The sequence below is a fragment of the Pseudophryne corroboree genome, chromosome 5 (assembly GCF_028390025.1).
Source record: "Pseudophryne corroboree isolate aPseCor3 chromosome 5, aPseCor3.hap2, whole genome shotgun sequence".
Taxonomy (NCBI): Eukaryota; Metazoa; Chordata; class Amphibia; order Anura; family Myobatrachidae; genus Pseudophryne; species Pseudophryne corroboree.
The window spans coordinates 319775963-319793396 of NC_086448.1; the positions used below are offsets into that span (position 1 = coordinate 319775963).

The 17434-nt window shown below is 47.0% G+C and overlaps 1 protein-coding gene across 3 annotated transcripts in view; it reads left to right on the top strand.

Annotated features, from left to right (window-relative positions):
- SEPTIN7 (septin 7) overlaps positions 1-17434 on the top strand; it is a 265639-nt gene that overhangs the window by 150435 nt on the left and 97770 nt on the right. The gene's annotated exons all lie outside the window — the stretch shown is intronic.

Genomic DNA, 17434 nt, shown 5'->3' on the forward strand with positions numbered 1-17434 from the left:
GGTGGTGTGTTGCTGGGAGCTGGACTGCAAGTGACTGGGGACAGTGTAATGATGTATGGCAATTAGATCATAGAAGGTCACCAGCAAAATTACATTACTGATATGAGGCTCCTTTGTGTTGTCTAAAGCTAGAAGATAATAGTTAGTAATACTTTATAACGTCATAAAGCCTTAGAGGTATTTTCAATTAAAGTCGGATCCATTCCGATATGTTTAAGACAAAGAATGTGTGGGACTCAAACAATTACAGGCGCTACAATTAATAATTGTAATTGTTTGAGTCCCACACATTCTTTGTCTTAAATCTGTGTAAATTTTGAGTCATTGGTGAGGTTCAACTGTGGTGAATCATATTGCGGGCAGCTTCCAGGGCGCCATTTACAGGGGTTCACAAATTTACATTTTTCACCATTCCGACAACCCCTATTCCATCCCCATCTTAATGGATCCGACAACCCCTATTCCATCCCCATCTTAATTCGACTTTTTCAAGTCAAATTAAGATGGGACGCAGAGGAGGAGAAGGGGGGCGAGCCGCGGGGGGACAGTCGGCAGGCATACAGGAGACATCAGCGCTACAATCAGCACTACCGTAGTGCTGCAGCAGGATGTTACTCACCCGCCCAACCTCACGGCAGCCTCCACCCGGCTCCAGCAGCGTGCTGGAGCCGGGTGGAAGCTGCCGTGAGGTCGGGCGGGTGAGTGACATCCAGCTGCAGCGCTGAACGTAGCGCTAATCTCCTGTATGCCCGCCCGCTGTCCCCCCGTCTCCCTGCGCCCCCTCCCGCCTTCTCCGGGTCCATCTCATTCCGACATCATTTTGATGTCGGATTGAGATGGTCGAAAACGGGGCCAAAACCTGTCGGATTTGGCCCCGTTTTCGACATTAACATGTGGATCGGCAGCTATTCCGCCGATCCACGTGCTTTTCGACAAGCCGAATGCCTCGACTTGTCGAAAAGCTCTGAATAGGTCGAATCAGGATTCGACCTTAAAAAGTCGAAAACTGACGTCTTTTCGACAAGAAGATTTAGCTCACACAGTGTTAGCATAAAATATCTAAAAGAAAATGTGAGGACACACTGTTTTAAATAAATAAAAGACTTAAAGTGGGATGCGTATTGTGATCTGTTAATGGCCTAAACTGCCGCCACCCTTTTTAGTACTAAAGCAAGGCGACTTCCAAGAATAGGTTGTCTCACATACTGTAAAAAGTTTTTTTTACAGTATGTGAGTCTTGAGTATTGTATATAACAAATGTTTAACGTGTTTTTCACCTTTGTGCCTTAAAATAATTGTCTGGTACGGTTTCGCCTAGTCAGAATAATTCTGAAAATAAGTTCAGATTGTGTCTACTTCACTTACCTTTTGTGATCATTTACTAACTAGTCACCTGAGGAGCAGGGGAACAGCATTCTGTCTGTAGGCATAATTGTCACTACTGTATTTATTACATAGTGGTATTCATTGAATTAAGTCTCCCACTGTATAAATACAAGGTTGTCCTCAATCTGAAGGGTTTCTAAGACACCTTAAAACATAGGTTCTCAAACTCGGTCCTCAGGACCCCACACAGTGCATGTTTTGCAGGTGACCCAGCAGGTGCACAGGTGAATTAATTACTCACTGACACATTTTAAAGGTCCACAGGTGGAGCTAATTATTTCACTTGTAATTCTGTGAGGAGATCTGCAAAACATGCAGTGTGTGGGGTCCTGAGGACCGAGTTTGAGAACCTGTGCCTTAAAACATGGGCTTAATGTGTGAGGTATCATATCTTTATTCCAAAGTACATTGAGAAATGCATGTATTCAATTGTTGTTCATTACGCACAATTGATATCTACTGAGTGTCTTTAGTGTGCTATAATCTTCACTTGTCTGCCATACAAGCACGCTTGGATCTATTTGTGAATTCTATTGTGGAGGTTTCTATTGTCAACATATTTTAGAACAAACGTCTGTTGTACTTTTATGATAAAACTTTATATATGAAGTTTTCTTCACCTAACTGAGTTGGATATAAAAGTCCCTTAGTTTTTATAGGTTTTTAAGGATTTTTATATGGTCATCTTGGATACACTTCACCACAAGTGTTTGTGACCAAACTTTCCAATTAGTTGGTCATTTAAAGAGGCACACGGAGGGAACTGTATGACCATTGGTGCACATTAATTGCAATTCCATCTTTTGATCATGACATTTGTGGAGATGTGCCCCTGATGAAGTCGTAATGATGAAACGCGTAGGATTTGACAGCTATGAGTTAGTAATCCAGATTGTGAAGATTTTCCCTTTCTGCGCTCACACCTTGTTAAGGTGAGGGAAGATCGAATTTGCCATCATCACGTTCTGGATACCTCTCACTATATTTTATTCTTGTACAACATTTTTTAACGTGTATGTTATGAATTGTGTTAATAAACCAATAATTGGTACTAATTGGCCCTTGTGGCCTGCTGTTTGGGTGATTTTTCTGGTGAGGGGATATCTGTTCTAGGATCCCGGAATAATCTTCCAAAGATTTCTTCAATCTACAGTCTGCACCTATTGGGTCCATTTTTTTATGATTTAAAGATTTAACATCCAATGAAGATAGCGCACTTGAGAATTTTTGTCTTTCTATGTGTATTTGAGGTCTTACAACAGAGATATCTCCTATAGTGCTGCTTGGATTTTTGCGTGTATGTGTACAGTCCTATGTTAACAATATCCATGCCCAGCAATGGTGATAAAGTGTATGGAGAGATTTGACAGTAATTATCATGGACATGGCATGAAACATGTAAGGCTACACTTGTATGGTCTGTATGCAGATCACAATGAAATAAATAAAAAATGAAGTAAATAAAAAAAAATGTGGCTGCTTCAAATTCAGAGACTCAATCACTCACTTACAGATATACATGTGTTGCATATCAAATGAGTCAGCATAGTCTCCAGGTGCATCGTAGTCGCATCACACTGAGACTAAGATGCATTTTCCTGTAAAAAGACGCCTGACACTAGCAGAGTCGCACAGACCTGGTTCACCCAGAGGGTCTTTGGCCCGGATGCAGCAATAATGTACGAGGACGCATATGTATTATACGAGGGTTGTGCAATTTCCAAATACACAATAAGTAATATAAGTAATATATTAACAAAGTGAACATTACATTTTTTCAAAGTGTTTGCCAGAGGAGTCTATGGAAAGTTGCATGCGCTCAAACTACTTGGTGAAGCAGCTGGACCAGTCCGAACAGGTATGTATTCTACATGCTGGATAAAGGTCTCCACTGCAGCTTCCGTTGACTCAAAACATATCCCACACATCTTTTGCTTGATTTATTGGAACACTAAGACGTTGCAGAGGACCACTTCTGGACTGTACGGTGGATGACCAAGCTCCCGGCTAAAAGTCATGGACCCGAAAATCCAACACTTTTCTGGACTTGTGGGCAAGAGCATTGTCGTGATGGAGAAGGGCAGCATATGACCACAAGTCTTTGGACGGCGCATGAAAATGGCCTCCAGCACTTGTGGCAAGCATTGGTTGGCGTACCAGTTCCCACTGATGGTGCGCTACTGCATGAGTGCTATGGTAGCTACATGACCAGTGTTGGCCACATAAAACAGCCACCATCTGCTTGGCCACGCTGTGTTCATGTTGGAACTATTATGGTGGCTTGCTTCCAACTGCAGTTCACTGGGCAACTGCATGGTCTCGGGGTCGAAACTGTGGATCCAGGCTTCATCACCATTGATGATCTTCCAGACAGAGTTTGAGCGACTGCCATCAGATCTGACCAGCATGATAGGGCACCCAGCGTGGAGAAATATTTGCTCAGGCTAAGCTGTCGTGGAGTATCAAGCGGATGAATCCCGATGAGATGCCAATCTCCTTCTCTAACTGGGCCACAGTCACTCTGGCATCTACCCTCAGCTGTGTTCCTCACAGCAACAGTGTTCTCAGTGATGACGAGGACAATGTTGCTGCCATGTGGGCCTCGTCTTGGAGGACAGTCTCCTGCACCAAAATTCTGCAAACCGCTAACACATGGTTCAGGACAGTGCTTCCTCCCCAAAAAGCAGCTCGCGATTGGTCAAAGCCTTCCTGCTATCGCAGACCACTCTTGTACTTGTAGAAGATCATGGCTCTCCAATGGCCTCTGTCGAACTCCATAACGAGTTTGTAAAGGAAGTGAACATGCTGACTACTTTGGTGTGCAGTGCTGCTTGTATACAGTTATGTGACTTGACATTTAACAAGAACTTTAGTCAGAGAGTACAATTCACAACCAAGACAGTCATATTGTGTCTAATCTACCTATGCACTGCACAGCCAGAAAATTATTGCACACCTCTCGTATTTAGGCAGTTAACTCTGCAATCCTTTGTTGTCTAATACACAGTGTAGTTGTCAGCATATAACGATTTAAGCAGCTTTGAATAAAGCTTGATAGTAGGTACCAGTGTGGTTGGTCCCTTCATCTCCAAATTCAGCACAAAATTTGGATTGTAGTTTCAAGGGTTTACTGCATATACACATCATAAGGGAAAACCTCCAGAGTCCAACACGGCTGTGGCCAACGGATGTACAGTACATGCATTGTAATATCCGACCAGCATGCAATATTACCGCAGATAACAGGAAAATTAAATGCTGGGGGCCACATGTGACAATCAACCTTTGAAAAAGTGCTACGTTCCCTCTCATCTATGGGGCACATGAGCTGACTGCCCCCCTCAGGCTTTGTGCATTGCCTCAGCTCGTGAACACTTCCTCTAGGACACCAGATTAGTGGTAATGTGTAGCCTGGTCCGACCAGTTAAGTTTCCAACTGTTTTGGACAGATGGACAGTTATATGTGTGGAGAAAACTCCACAAGGCTGTATACACCGCAAGCTAACAAGGTACAGTACAAGGCAGTAGTGGCTCTGTTATGGTATAGATTGTTTTTAGATGGCACAATTTAGGACCCATTATACAGATGTGTCCTCATACATCTTGCCTCAATGCGGCAGGAGATGCCTGGCATGAGTCATCCAGCAGGTCCCGGACAGCTCTGCTAACGTCAGGTGTCTCTTTCCACCAAAAATGCATGATTTCCAGGAAAACACTGTAACATGGCATTTCGTATGCCGCTACAGCTGCAGAATATGGACACACTGCATATCATTTTAATCAGCATGATCTGTTTGTACATCCGATTTGCATAGCATTGTGATGTGATGTAGATGCATGGAAATGGGAACGTCACACATAAAGACGCTTGGTGCTACTGAGCCACGCCACTTATTCACCGGATTTTAACCCTGTAGAACATGTGGGATACAGTTTAACCTGCCATCAATGGTAATGTTCCACCATCCGTGAAAATTAGGGAATTGTGGACCATTATACAGGAGGCATGGTGTATAATATCTACACAATACGTTGTACTGCTGCTTTAATCTGATTGAAAAGGAGGACCTACACGTTACTAGACGGAGACTGGGATGGGGGGGGGAATCATGTTGCTGGCTGGATATTTAAAAAAGAAAAAAAAAACCTGCAGTGCGGTACTTTTTCCCCACAGCTGCAGGGTTTTGCTGTCTAATTCTATAGAAATCACTGCGTCTTTTTTTTTTTTTTTTTTTTTTCTCACAAAGCAAATATGATTTTTCCTAAAAATGTTAGGACTAATTAAGCAATTGGAAGTTTCCAGTTAGCTTAGTTAGTCTGTAATTACTTGCCTTCTGAAGCAGGGTCTTCTACTAACGTTGGGGGATGGGTTTTCTGCAGCAGCAGTGAGTATGCAGTGTTTGTGAGGGTGTGTGTAAGTATCTGTGCGTAATCTGTGTGTGTGTGAGACCCCTGCTGTAAGTGAATGCCACCCCCTCCCCCCTTACCCCCAGTGAAAAGATGGAGGGGATACCACCGAGCAGGTGAGTATCTTTTATTTTTTAATTACCGTATATACTCGAGTATAAGTCGACCCGAATATAAGCCGAGGCACCTAATTTTACCACAAAAACCTGGGAAAACTCATTGACTCGAGTATAAGCCTAGAATGGGAGATGCAGCTCTAGCCGTACACAGCCCTCATACTGCCAGATATGCCCCACAGTGCCAGATATGCCCCACAGTGCCAGATATGCCCCACAGTGCCAGATATGCCCTCATGCTGCCAGATATACCCCCCAGTGCCAGATATGCCCTCATGCTGCCAGATATGCCACACAGTGCCAGATATGCCCTCATGCTGCCAGATATGCCCTCATGCTGCCAGACATGCCCTCATGCTGCCAGACATGCCCTCATGCTGCCAGACATGCCCTCATGCTGCCAGATATGCCCTCATGCTGCCAGATATGCCCCACAGTGCCAGATATGCCCCACAGTGCCAGATATGCCCTCATGCTGCCAGATATGCCCCACAGTGCCAGATGTGCCCCACAGTGCCAGATGTGCCCCACAGTGCCAGATGTGCCCCCATGCTGCCAGATGTGCCCCCATGCTGCCAGATGTGCCCCCATGCTGCCAGATGTGCCCCCATGCTGCCAGATGTGCCCCCATGCTGCCAGATGTGCCCCACAGTGCCAGGAAGGGTACTTACCCTCTATCGCTCCCGCGCTGTTTTCTGAAGGAGGGACACGGAGGGCACAGCGCGCGGCTCTCCTGTGTCCCTCCTGCGTCTCCGTCTCCGGCGGCGTGTGTGTTAAATGAAGTGCCGGTTCGTGAGCCAATCAGAGCTCACGAACGGGCACTTCATTTAACACACACACGCCGCCGGAGACGCAGGAGGGACACAAGACAGCCGCGCGCTGTGCCCTCCGTGTCCCTCCTTCCACTGACTCAAGAATAAGCCAAGGGGGCTTTTTCAGCACAAAAAAACGTGCTGAAAAAGTCTGCTTATACTCGAGTATATACGGTATGCTCTGCAGGATCTTCAGAGCTAAAACCCCGTAACCGTTTAAAAAAAAAATAAAAAAAAAAAAATGTAAATTATTGGGTGCCGCGGGTATCTGGAGCGCGCATACCCGCGGTAATTCAAACTTGGACACGAGGTAAGCAAGTTTTTTTTACCTCACTAAACCTCACTCCTAATTGAATTCCCCCCTAGATGTGTCAGTTTTTCTGCCATATGAGTGTTGCCAACCAATACTAAATGAGTACTGCATTTTTGGAGGAGCTCTTTATCATTGTGTGTTTGAGTTAAGGTGTGTACACACGGTAAGATCTTTTCTTCAGATTCTGACTATATAGTCAGAATCGGAAGAAAAGATAGTGCAGATCGCAAGGTGACAGTCACCTTGCGATCCCCAACCGATGCCGATGCGCGGCCCCGCGCAGTCGGCATCGGCCGAAAAAATAGGCTGTGCAGGCAAGTCAATCCTGACTATCTCTATAGAAGAGATAGTCAGGATTGACACTTAGCCAAAATCGCACAGAACCAGGATCGCAAGCACACTCATTATGTGCTTGCGATACTGGCTAAGTGCCGACCCGGCCCCCCGTCGCACAGTGAGAATCGGATAAGTCCGAATCTCACCTTGTGTACACACCTTTAGTGTGAGTCACACTTGTTCACTGCTGATGTCACTGCAGCACTCTTCCTTACAGTACCTAAATGCCATTTGTCTTGAGGTCTTCTATAATAGGATTGGTTTCCTCTAATAAGCTCTGCTTTGGTTACAGTTTATAATGGAATCTGTGTAGTAGCATTTCTATGCTATTTATAGAGGGTTACTGCAGACAGTGCATTCGGTTCACTTGTTAGATTAGAATCATGTCCTTTTTCAAATTTGATTTCAACAAAATAATCTTTTTACCCTGTCAGTAGTGCACGTGAACACTTTAGAATAGGTAATCTCGAATTGTAAAATGTTAAACATGATCGTTTACTACAAAATGGGGGTAAAGAGCCTCAACGATTAACCCTCAATTAATTTATTTTTTTTAACTTTCTTTTCAGTCATTGGGTAAATCTTGAAAAGCCTTTTAACAGAGAATAGGTGTGAATGAGCCCTAAAAGTCACGCTGTCACTTTAATGTCTGTTATTACAGCACTGCTCTGGAATGCCAGCTCATATAAATGTATCATTTACATTTGAACCACAGGAAACTGCAGGGCAGAAGAGTGTAGCAGCAAAGTAGAGGACTGTTTGCATGGCGGTGTAGGCTAGAGACTATGTAGTGCTTCCTGTGTTCTCTGCAACCAGTATCCTGTTTTGTATGCCCTATTGTCATTACGTTTTCTTCCTTTGTAATGCATTAGGAGATTTTTCTACGAACTCCATGCTGCTTTTGTGCGAGTCAAACTGAAATATAGCTGAGTACCAAATCTCTAATCAGACCTTTATTGTGCTAGATTCATCCTGCTGTTAGTTTTCCGGGGTACCGTTTTACTAGTGTAGCTGGTAGTAAAGCACATGTCAAAATTAGAGATGAGCGGGTTCGGTTTTACTGGGTAAAAATGGTGGCTTCCTACGAAGCAATCCCATTCGGCAGATTCCACACAAGAACTTTCCAGTGGAACCTACTGGACAAATGGTCCGGGTCGCATCTTCAGATGCATCAGCGGATAACCCTGTCACCAAGGACAAGGGTGTCCCTCCTGTGGTGGTTGCAGAGTGCTCATCTTCTAGAGGGCCGCAGATTCGGCATTCAGGACTGGGTCCTGGTGACCACGGATGCCAGCCTGCGAGGCTGGGGAGCAGTCACACAGGGAAGGAATATCCAGGGCTTATGGTCAAGCCTGGAGACATCACTTCACATAAATATCCTGGAACTAAGGGCCATTTACAATGCCCTAAGTCAAGCAAAGCCTCTGCTTCAGGGTCAACCGGTATTGATCCAGTCGGACAACATCACGGCTGTCGCCCACGTAAACAGACAGGGCGGCACAAGAAGCAGGAGGGCAATGGCAGAAGCTGCAAGGATTCTCCGCTGGGCGGAAAATCATGTGATAGCACTGTCAGCAGTGTTCATTCCGGGAGTGGACAACTGGGAAGCAGACTTCCTCAGCAGACACGACCTCCACCCGGGGGAGTTGGGACTTCACCCAGAAGTCTTCCAACTGATTGTAAACCGTTGGGAAAAACCAAAGGTGGACATGATGGCGTCCCGTCTTAACAAGAAACTGGACAGATATTGCGCAAGGTCAAGGGACCCTCAGGCAATAGCGGTGGACGCTCTGGTAACACCGTGGGTGTACCAGTCGGTGTATGTGTTCCCTCCTCTGCCTCTCATACCAAAAGTACTGAGAATCATAAGAAAGAGAGGAGTAAGAACTATACTCGTGGCTCCGAATTGGCCAAGAAGAACTTGGTACCCGGAACTGCAAGAGATGCTCACGGAGGATCCGTGGCCTCTACCTCTAAGAAAGGACCTGCTCCAGCAGGGACTTTGTCTGTTCCAAGACTTACCGCGGCTGCGTTTAACGGCATGGCGGTTGAACGCCGGATCCTGATGGAAAAAGGCATTCCAGATGAAGCCATCCCTACCCTGATCAAAGCCAGGAAGGATGTAACCGCGAAACATTATCACCGCATTTGGCGAAAATATGTTGCGTGGTGTGAGGCCAAGAAGGCCCCCACAGAGGAATTTCAACTGGGTCGTTTCTTACATTTCCTGCAAGCAGGACTGTCTATGGGCCTAAAATTAGGATCCATTAAGGTTCAAATTTCGGCCCTGTCGATCTTCTTCCAGAAAGAACTGGCTTCAGTGCCTGAAGTTCAGACGTTTGTCAAGGGGGTACTGCATATACAGCCTCCTTTTGTGCCACCAGTGGCACCTTGGGATCTCAATGTAGTTTTAGGGTTCCTAAAATCACATTGGTTTGAACCACTCACCACTGTGGACTTGAAATATCTCACATGGAAAGTGGTAATGCTGTTAGCCCTGGCTTCAGCCAGGCGTGTCTCAGAATTGGCGGCTTTATCATATAAAAGCCCTTACCTAATTTTTCATTCAGACAGGGCAGAATTGAGGACTCGTCCTCAATTTCTCCCTAAGGTGGTTTCAGCGTTTCACATGAACCAACCTATTGTGGTACCTGCGGCTACTAGGGACTTGGAGGACTCCAAGTTACTGGACGTAGTCAGGGCCCTGAAAATATATGTTTCCAGGACGGCTGGAGTCAGAAAATCTGACTCGCTGTTTATCCTGTATGCACCCAACAAGCTGGGTGCTCCTGCTTCTAAGCAGACGATTGCTCGTTGGATTTGTAGTACAATTCAGCTTGCACATTCTGTGGCAGGACTGCCACAGCCAAAATCTGTTAAAGCCCATTCCACAAGGAAAGTGGGCTCATCTTGGGCGGCTGCCCGAGGGGTCTCGGCTTTACAACTTTGCCGAGCAGCTACTTGGTCAGGGGCAAACACGTTTGCAAAATTTTACAAATTCGATACCCTGGCTGAGGAGGACCTGGAGTTCTCTCATTCGGTGCTGCAGAGTCATCCGCACTCTCCCGCCCGTTTGGGAGCTTTGGTATAATCCCCATGGTCCTTACGGAAGTCCCAGCATCCACTAGGACGTCAGAGAAAATAAGAATTTACTTACCGATAATTCTATTTCTCTGACGTCCTAGTGGATGCTGGGACTCCGTAAGGACCATGGGGAATAGCGGCTCCGCAGGAGACAGGGCACAAGAATAAAAGCTTTAGGATCAGGTGGTGTGCACTGGCTCCTCCCCCTATGACCCTCCTCCAAGCCTCAGTTAGATTTTTGTGCCCGAACGAGAAGGGTGCAGGCTAGGTGGCTCTCCTGAGCTGCTTAGAATAAAAGTTTAATTTAGGTTTTTTTATTTTCAGTGAGTCCTGCTGGCAACAGGCTCACTGCATCGTGGGACTAAGGGGAGAAGAAGCGAACTCACCTGCGTGCAGAGTGGATTGGGCTTCTTAGGCTACTGGACATTAGCTCCAGAGGGACGATCACAGGTACAGCCTGGATGGGTCACCGGAGCCGCGCCGCCGTCCCCCTTACAGAGCCAGAAGAGACGAAGAGGTCCGGTGAAATCGGCGGCAGAAGACAATCCTGTCTTCAGACTAAGGTAGCGCACAGCACCGCAGCTGTGCGCCATTGCTCTCAGCACACTTCACACTCCGGTCACTGAGGGTGCAGGGCGCTTGGGGGGGAGCGCCCTGAGACGCAATATAAATGATAATACCTTAGGTGGCAAAAGAATACATCACATATAGCTCCTGGGCTATATGGATGTATTTTAACCCCTGCCATTTTTACACAAAAAAGCGGGAGATAAGGACGTCGTGAAGGGGCGGAGCCTATCTCCTCAGCACACAAGCGCCATTTTCCCTCACAGTTCCGCTGGAAGGACGGCTCCCTGACTCTCCCCTGCAGTCCTGCTTTAGAATCAGGGTAAAAAAGAGAAGGGGGGGCACTATTGGCAGCAAATGACAATATAAACAGCAGCTATAAGGCAATAACACTTATATAAGGTTATCCCTGTATATATATATATATAGCGCTGGGTGTGTGCTGGCAGACTCTCCCTCTGTCTCTCCAAAGGGCTCGTGGGGTCCTGTCCTCTATCAGAGCATTCCCGGTGTGTGTGCTGTGTGTCGGTACGTGTGTGTCGACATGTATGAGGAGGAAAATGATGTGGAGGCGGAGCAATTGCCTGCGTTAGTGATGTCACCCCCTAGGGAGTCGACACCTGACTGGATGATCGTGTTCAAACAATTAAGTGATAATGTCAACACTTTGCAAAAAACTGTTGACGACATGAGACAGCCGGCAAATCAATTAGTGCCTGTCCAGGCGTCTCAGACACCGTCAGGGGCCCTAAAACGCCCGTTACCTCAGTGGGTCGACACAGACCCAGACACAGATACGGAGTCTAGTGTCGACGGTGATGAGTCGAACGTAATGTCCAGTAGGGCCACACGTTACATGATCACGGCAATGAAGGAAGCATTGCACATTTCTGACACTACAAATACCACTAAGAAGGGTATTATGTGGGGGGTGAAAAAACTACCAATAGTTTTTCCTGAGTCAGATGAATTGAATGAGGTATGTGAAAAAGCGTGGGTTTCTCCCGACAAAAAACTGCTAATTTCTAATAAATTATTGGCACTATATCCTTTCCCATCAGAGGTTAGGACACGTTGGGAAACACCCCCTAGGGTAGATAAGGCGCTCACACGTTTATCTAAACAAGTAGCGTTACCGTCTCCTGATACGGCCACCCTCAAAGAACCAGCTGATAGAAGGCTGGAAAATATCCTAAAAAGTATATACACACATACTGGTGTTATACTGCGACCAGCAATCGCTTCAGCCTGGATGTGCAGTGCTGGAGTCGCGTGGTCGGATTCCCTGACTGAAAATATTGATACCCTGGATAGGGACAATATATTGTTAACACTAGAGCATTTGAAGGATGCATTACTATATATGCGTGATGCACAGAGGGATATTTGCACCCTGGCATCAAGAGTAAGTGCTATGTCCATCTCTGCCAGAAGAACGTTATGGACGCGTCAGTGGTCAGGGGATGCGGATTCCAAACGACATATGGAAGTATTGCCGTATAAAGGGGAGGAGTTATTTGGGGCTGGTCTTTCGGACCTGGTGGCCACGGCAACGGCTGGAAAGTCCACCTTCTTACCCCAGGTCACTTCACATCAACAGAAAAAGACACCATCTTTTCAAACTCAGTCCTTTCGTTCCCATAAATACAAGCGAGCAAAAGGCCATTCCTTTCTGCCCCGGGGCAGAGGAAGGGGAAAAAGACTGCACCATGCAGCCGCTTCCCAGGTTCAGAAGCCTTCCCCTGCTTCTGCCAAGTCTTCAGCATGACGCTGGGGCTTTACAAGCAGACTCAGGCTTGGTGGGGGCCCGTCTCAAGAATTTCAACGCGCAGTGGGCTCACTCGCAAGTGGATCCCTGGATTCTACAGGTAGTATCGCAGGGGTACAAACTGGAATTCGAGGCGTTTCCCCCTCGCCGGTTCCTGAAGTCTGCTCTGCCAAAGTCTCCCTCCGACAGGTAGGCAGTTCTGGAAGCCATTCACAAGCTGTATTCCCAGCAGGTGATAATCAAGGTACCCCTCCTACAACAAGGAAAGGGGTATTATTCCACGCTGTTTGTGGTACCGAAGCCGGACGGCTCGGTGAGACCAATTTTAAATCTGAAATCCTTGAACACTTACATAAAAAGGTTCAAATTCAAGATGGAATCACTCAGAGCGGTGATAGCGAACCTGGTAGAAGGGGACTATATGGTGTCTCTGGACATCAAAGATGCTTATCTCCACGTCCCAATCTACCCTTCTCACCAAGGGTATCTCAGGTTTGTAGTACAAGACTGTCATTATCAGTTTCAGACGCTGCCGTTTGGGTTGTCCACGGCACCTCGGGTCTTTACCAAGGTAATGGCCGAAATGATGATTCTTCTTCGAAGAAAAGGCGTATTAATTATCCCTTACTTGGACGATCTCCTGATAAGGGCAAGGTCCAGGGAACAGTTAGAAGTCGGAGTAGCACTATCTCAGATAGTGTTACGTCAGCACGGGTGGATCCTAAATATTCCAAAATCGCAGCTGATTCCAACGACGCGTCTTCTGTTCCTAGGAATGATTCTGGACACAGTCCAGAAGAAGGTTTTTCTCCCGGAGGAGAAGGCCAAGGAGTTATCCGAGCTAGTCAGGAACCTCCTAAAACCAGCCCAGGTGTCAGTGCATCAGTGCACGAGGGTCCTGGGAAAAATGGTGGCTTCTTACGAAGCAATTCCATTCGGAAGATTCCATGCAAGAACGTTTCAGTGGGATCAACTGGACAAATGGTCCGGTTCGCATCTTCAGATGCAGCAGCGGATAACCCTGTCACCAAAGACAAGGGTGTCTCTCCTGTGGTGGTTGCAGAGTGCTCATCTTCTAGAGGGCCGCAGATTCGGCATTCAGGATTGGATCCTGGTGACCACGGATGCAAGCTTGAGAGGCTGGGGAGCAGTCACACAGGGAAAAAACTTCCAGGGCTTGTGGTCAAGCATGGAAACATCTCTTCATATAAACATTCTGGAACTACGGGCCATTTACAATGCCCTAAGTCAAGCGAAACCCCTGCTTCAGGGTCAGGCGGTATTGATCCAATCGGACAACATCACGTCAGTCGCCCACGTAAACAGACAGGGCGGCACGAGAAGCAGGAGGGCAATGGCAGAGGCTGCAAGGATTCTTCGCTGGGCGGAAAATCATGTGATAGCTCTGTCAGCAGTGTTCATTCCGGGAGTGGACAACTGGGAAGCAGACTTCCTCAGCAGACACGACCTTCACCCGGGAGAGTGGGGACTTCACCCAGAAGTCTTCCACCTGATTGTAAACCGTTGGGAAAAACCAAAGGTGGACATGATGGCGTCACGTCTAAACAAAAAATTAGACCGATATTGCGCCAGGTCAAGTGACCCTCAGGCAATAGCGGTGGAAGCTCTGGTGACACCGTGGGTGTACCAGTCAGTGTATGTGTTCCCTCCTCTGCCTCTCATACCAAAAGTACTGAGAATCATAAGAAGGAGAGGAGTAAGAACGATACTCGTGGTTCCGGATTGGCCAAGAAGGACTTGGTACCCGGAACTTCAGGAGATGCTCACGGAAGACCCGTGGCCTCTACCTTCTAAGAAAGGACCTGCTCCAGCAGGGGCCTTGTCTGTTCCAAGACTTACCGCGGCTGCGTTTGACGGCATGGCGGTTGAACGCCGGATCCTGAAGGAAAAAGGCATTCCAGATGAAGTCATCCCTACCCTGGTCAAAGCCAGGAAGGATGTAACCGCAAAACATTATCACCGCATTTGGCGAAAATATGTTGTGTGGTGTGAGGCCAAGAAGGCCCCTACAGAGGAATTTCAACTGGGTCGTTTCCTCCATTTCCTGCAAACAGGACTGTCTATGAGCCTAAAATTAGGGTCCATTAAGGTTCAAATTTCGGCCCTGTCGATTTTCTTCCAGAAAGAACTGGCTTCAGTACCTGAAGTTCAGACATTTGTAAAAGGGGTACTGCATATACAACCTCCTTTTGTGCCTCCAGTGGCACCTTGGGATCTCAATGTTGTTTTGAGGTTCCTTAAGTCACATTGGTTTGAACCACTCACCACTGTGGACTTAAAATATCTCACATGGAAGGTGACGATGCTGTTAGCCCTGGCTTCAGCCAGGCGTGTGTCAGAATTGGCGGCTTTATCATATAAAAGCCCTTACTTAATTTTTCATTCTGACAGGGCAGAATTGAGGACTCGTCCTCAATTTCTCCCTAAGGTGGTTTCTGCTTTTCACATGAACCAACCTATTGTGGTGCCTGCGGCTACTAGGGACTTGGAGGACTCCAAGTTACTTGACGTTGTCAGGGCCCTGAAAATATATGTTTCCAGGACGGCTGGAGTCAGAAAGTCTGACTCGCTGTTTATCCTGTATGCACCCAACAAGCTGGGTGCTCCTGCTTCTAAGCAGACTATTGCTCGTTGGATTTGTAGTACAATTCAACTTGCACATTCTGTGGCAGGCCTGCCACAGCCTAAATCTGTAAAAGCCCATTCCACAAGGAAAGTGGGCTCATCTTGGGCGGCTGCCCGAGGGGTCTCGGCTTTACAACTTTGCCGAGCAGCTACTTGGTCAGGGGCAAACACGTTTGCTAAATTCTACAAATTTGATACCCTGGCTGAGGAGGACCTGGAGTTCTCTCATTCGGTGCTGCAGAGTCATCCGCACTCTCCCGCCCGTTTGGGAGCTTTGGTATAATCCCCATGGTCCTTACGGAGTCCCAGCATCCACTAGGACGTCAGAGAAAATAAGATTTTACTTACCGATAAATCTATTTCTCATAGTCCGTAGTGGATGCTGGGCGCCCATCCCAAGTGCGGATTGTCTGCAATACTTGTACATAGTTATTGTTAACAAAATCGGGTTATTGTTGTTGTGAGCCATCTTTTCAGAGGCTCCTTCGTTGTTATCATACTGTTAACTGGGTTCAGATCACAAGTTGTACGGTGTGATTGGTGTGGCTGGTATGAGTCTTACCCGGGATTCAATATCCTTCCTTATTATGTACGCTCGTCCGGGCACAGTATCCTAACTGAGGCTTGGAGGAGGGTCATAGGGGGAGGAGCCAGTGCACACCACCTGATCCTAAAGCTTTTATTCTTGTGCCCTGTCTCCTGCGGAGCCGCAATTCCCCATGGTCCTTACGGAAGTCCCAGCATCCACTACGGACTACGAGAAATAGAATTATCGGTAAGTAAATTCTTATTTTTTGAGTATTAATTCAGACCCCCGCCAGTTTAAAGAAACAGCGGGACCGAAGCCCGCCACTGAGGGGGCGGGGCTTCTCCCTCAGCACTTACCAGCGCCATTTTCTCCACAAGCACTCGCTGAGAAGCTTGCTCCCCGGACCCTCCCCTGCTGATCACCGGTGACAGAGGGTTTTAAAGAAGGGGGGGGGGGGCACATAAATTGGCGCAGTGAATAGCGCTGTATCTGGGTAATATTTTTTTTTCCCCAGGGTTATTGGCGCTGGGTGTGTGCTGGCAGACTCTCTCTCTGTCTCTCCAAAGGGCCTTTTGGGGGAACTGTCTCCAGATAGAGTTTTCCCTGAGTGAGTGGTGTGTCAGTACGTGCGTGTCGGCATGTCTGAAGCGGAAGGCTCTCCTAGGGATGAGGTGGAGCGTATGAGTGTGGTGTCTCCGTCGGCAACACCGACACATGACTGGATGGAAATGTGGAATATTTTAAATGCAAATGTTAATTTATTGCACAAACGTTTGGACAAAGCAGAATCCAGGGACAGTACAGAGGGTCATACCCTGCTTTTCCCTGCGTCACAGGGGCCTTCTGGGTCTCAAAAACGCCCACTTTCCCCGGTAGTTGACACGGATACCGACACGGATTCTGAATCCAGTGTCGATTATGATGATGCGAGGTTGCAGCCAAAATTGGCAAAGAGTATTCATTATATGATTATTGCTATAAAGGATGTGCTGCATATTATAGATGACCCTGCGGTGCCTAATCCAAAAATCCACATATTTAAAGAAAAGAAGCCTGAGGTTACTTTTCCACCTTCTTTTGAATTAAATGAGTTATTTGAAAGTGCTTGGGAAACTCCAGACAAGAAGCTGCAGATTCCCAAAAGGATTCTTATGGCGTATCCTTTCACGATCAAGGACAGGATACGGTGGGAATCATCCCCAAGGGTGGATAAAGCGTTGATGCGCCTTTCCAAAAAGGTGGCGCTGCCGTCGCAGGATACTGCTGCCCTCAGGGATCCTGCTGATCGCAAGCAAGAAACTACCTTAAACTCAATTTACACGCATACCGGTACATTACTCACACCGGCAATAGCGTCGGCTTGGGTTTGTAGCACTGTACTAGCATGGACAGATACCTTATCTACTGTAGTGTTCACTCTAGGCTGTTTTAGCAGGGTGCTGCGCCCTGCCCGTTTTTTAGCAGTCAAAA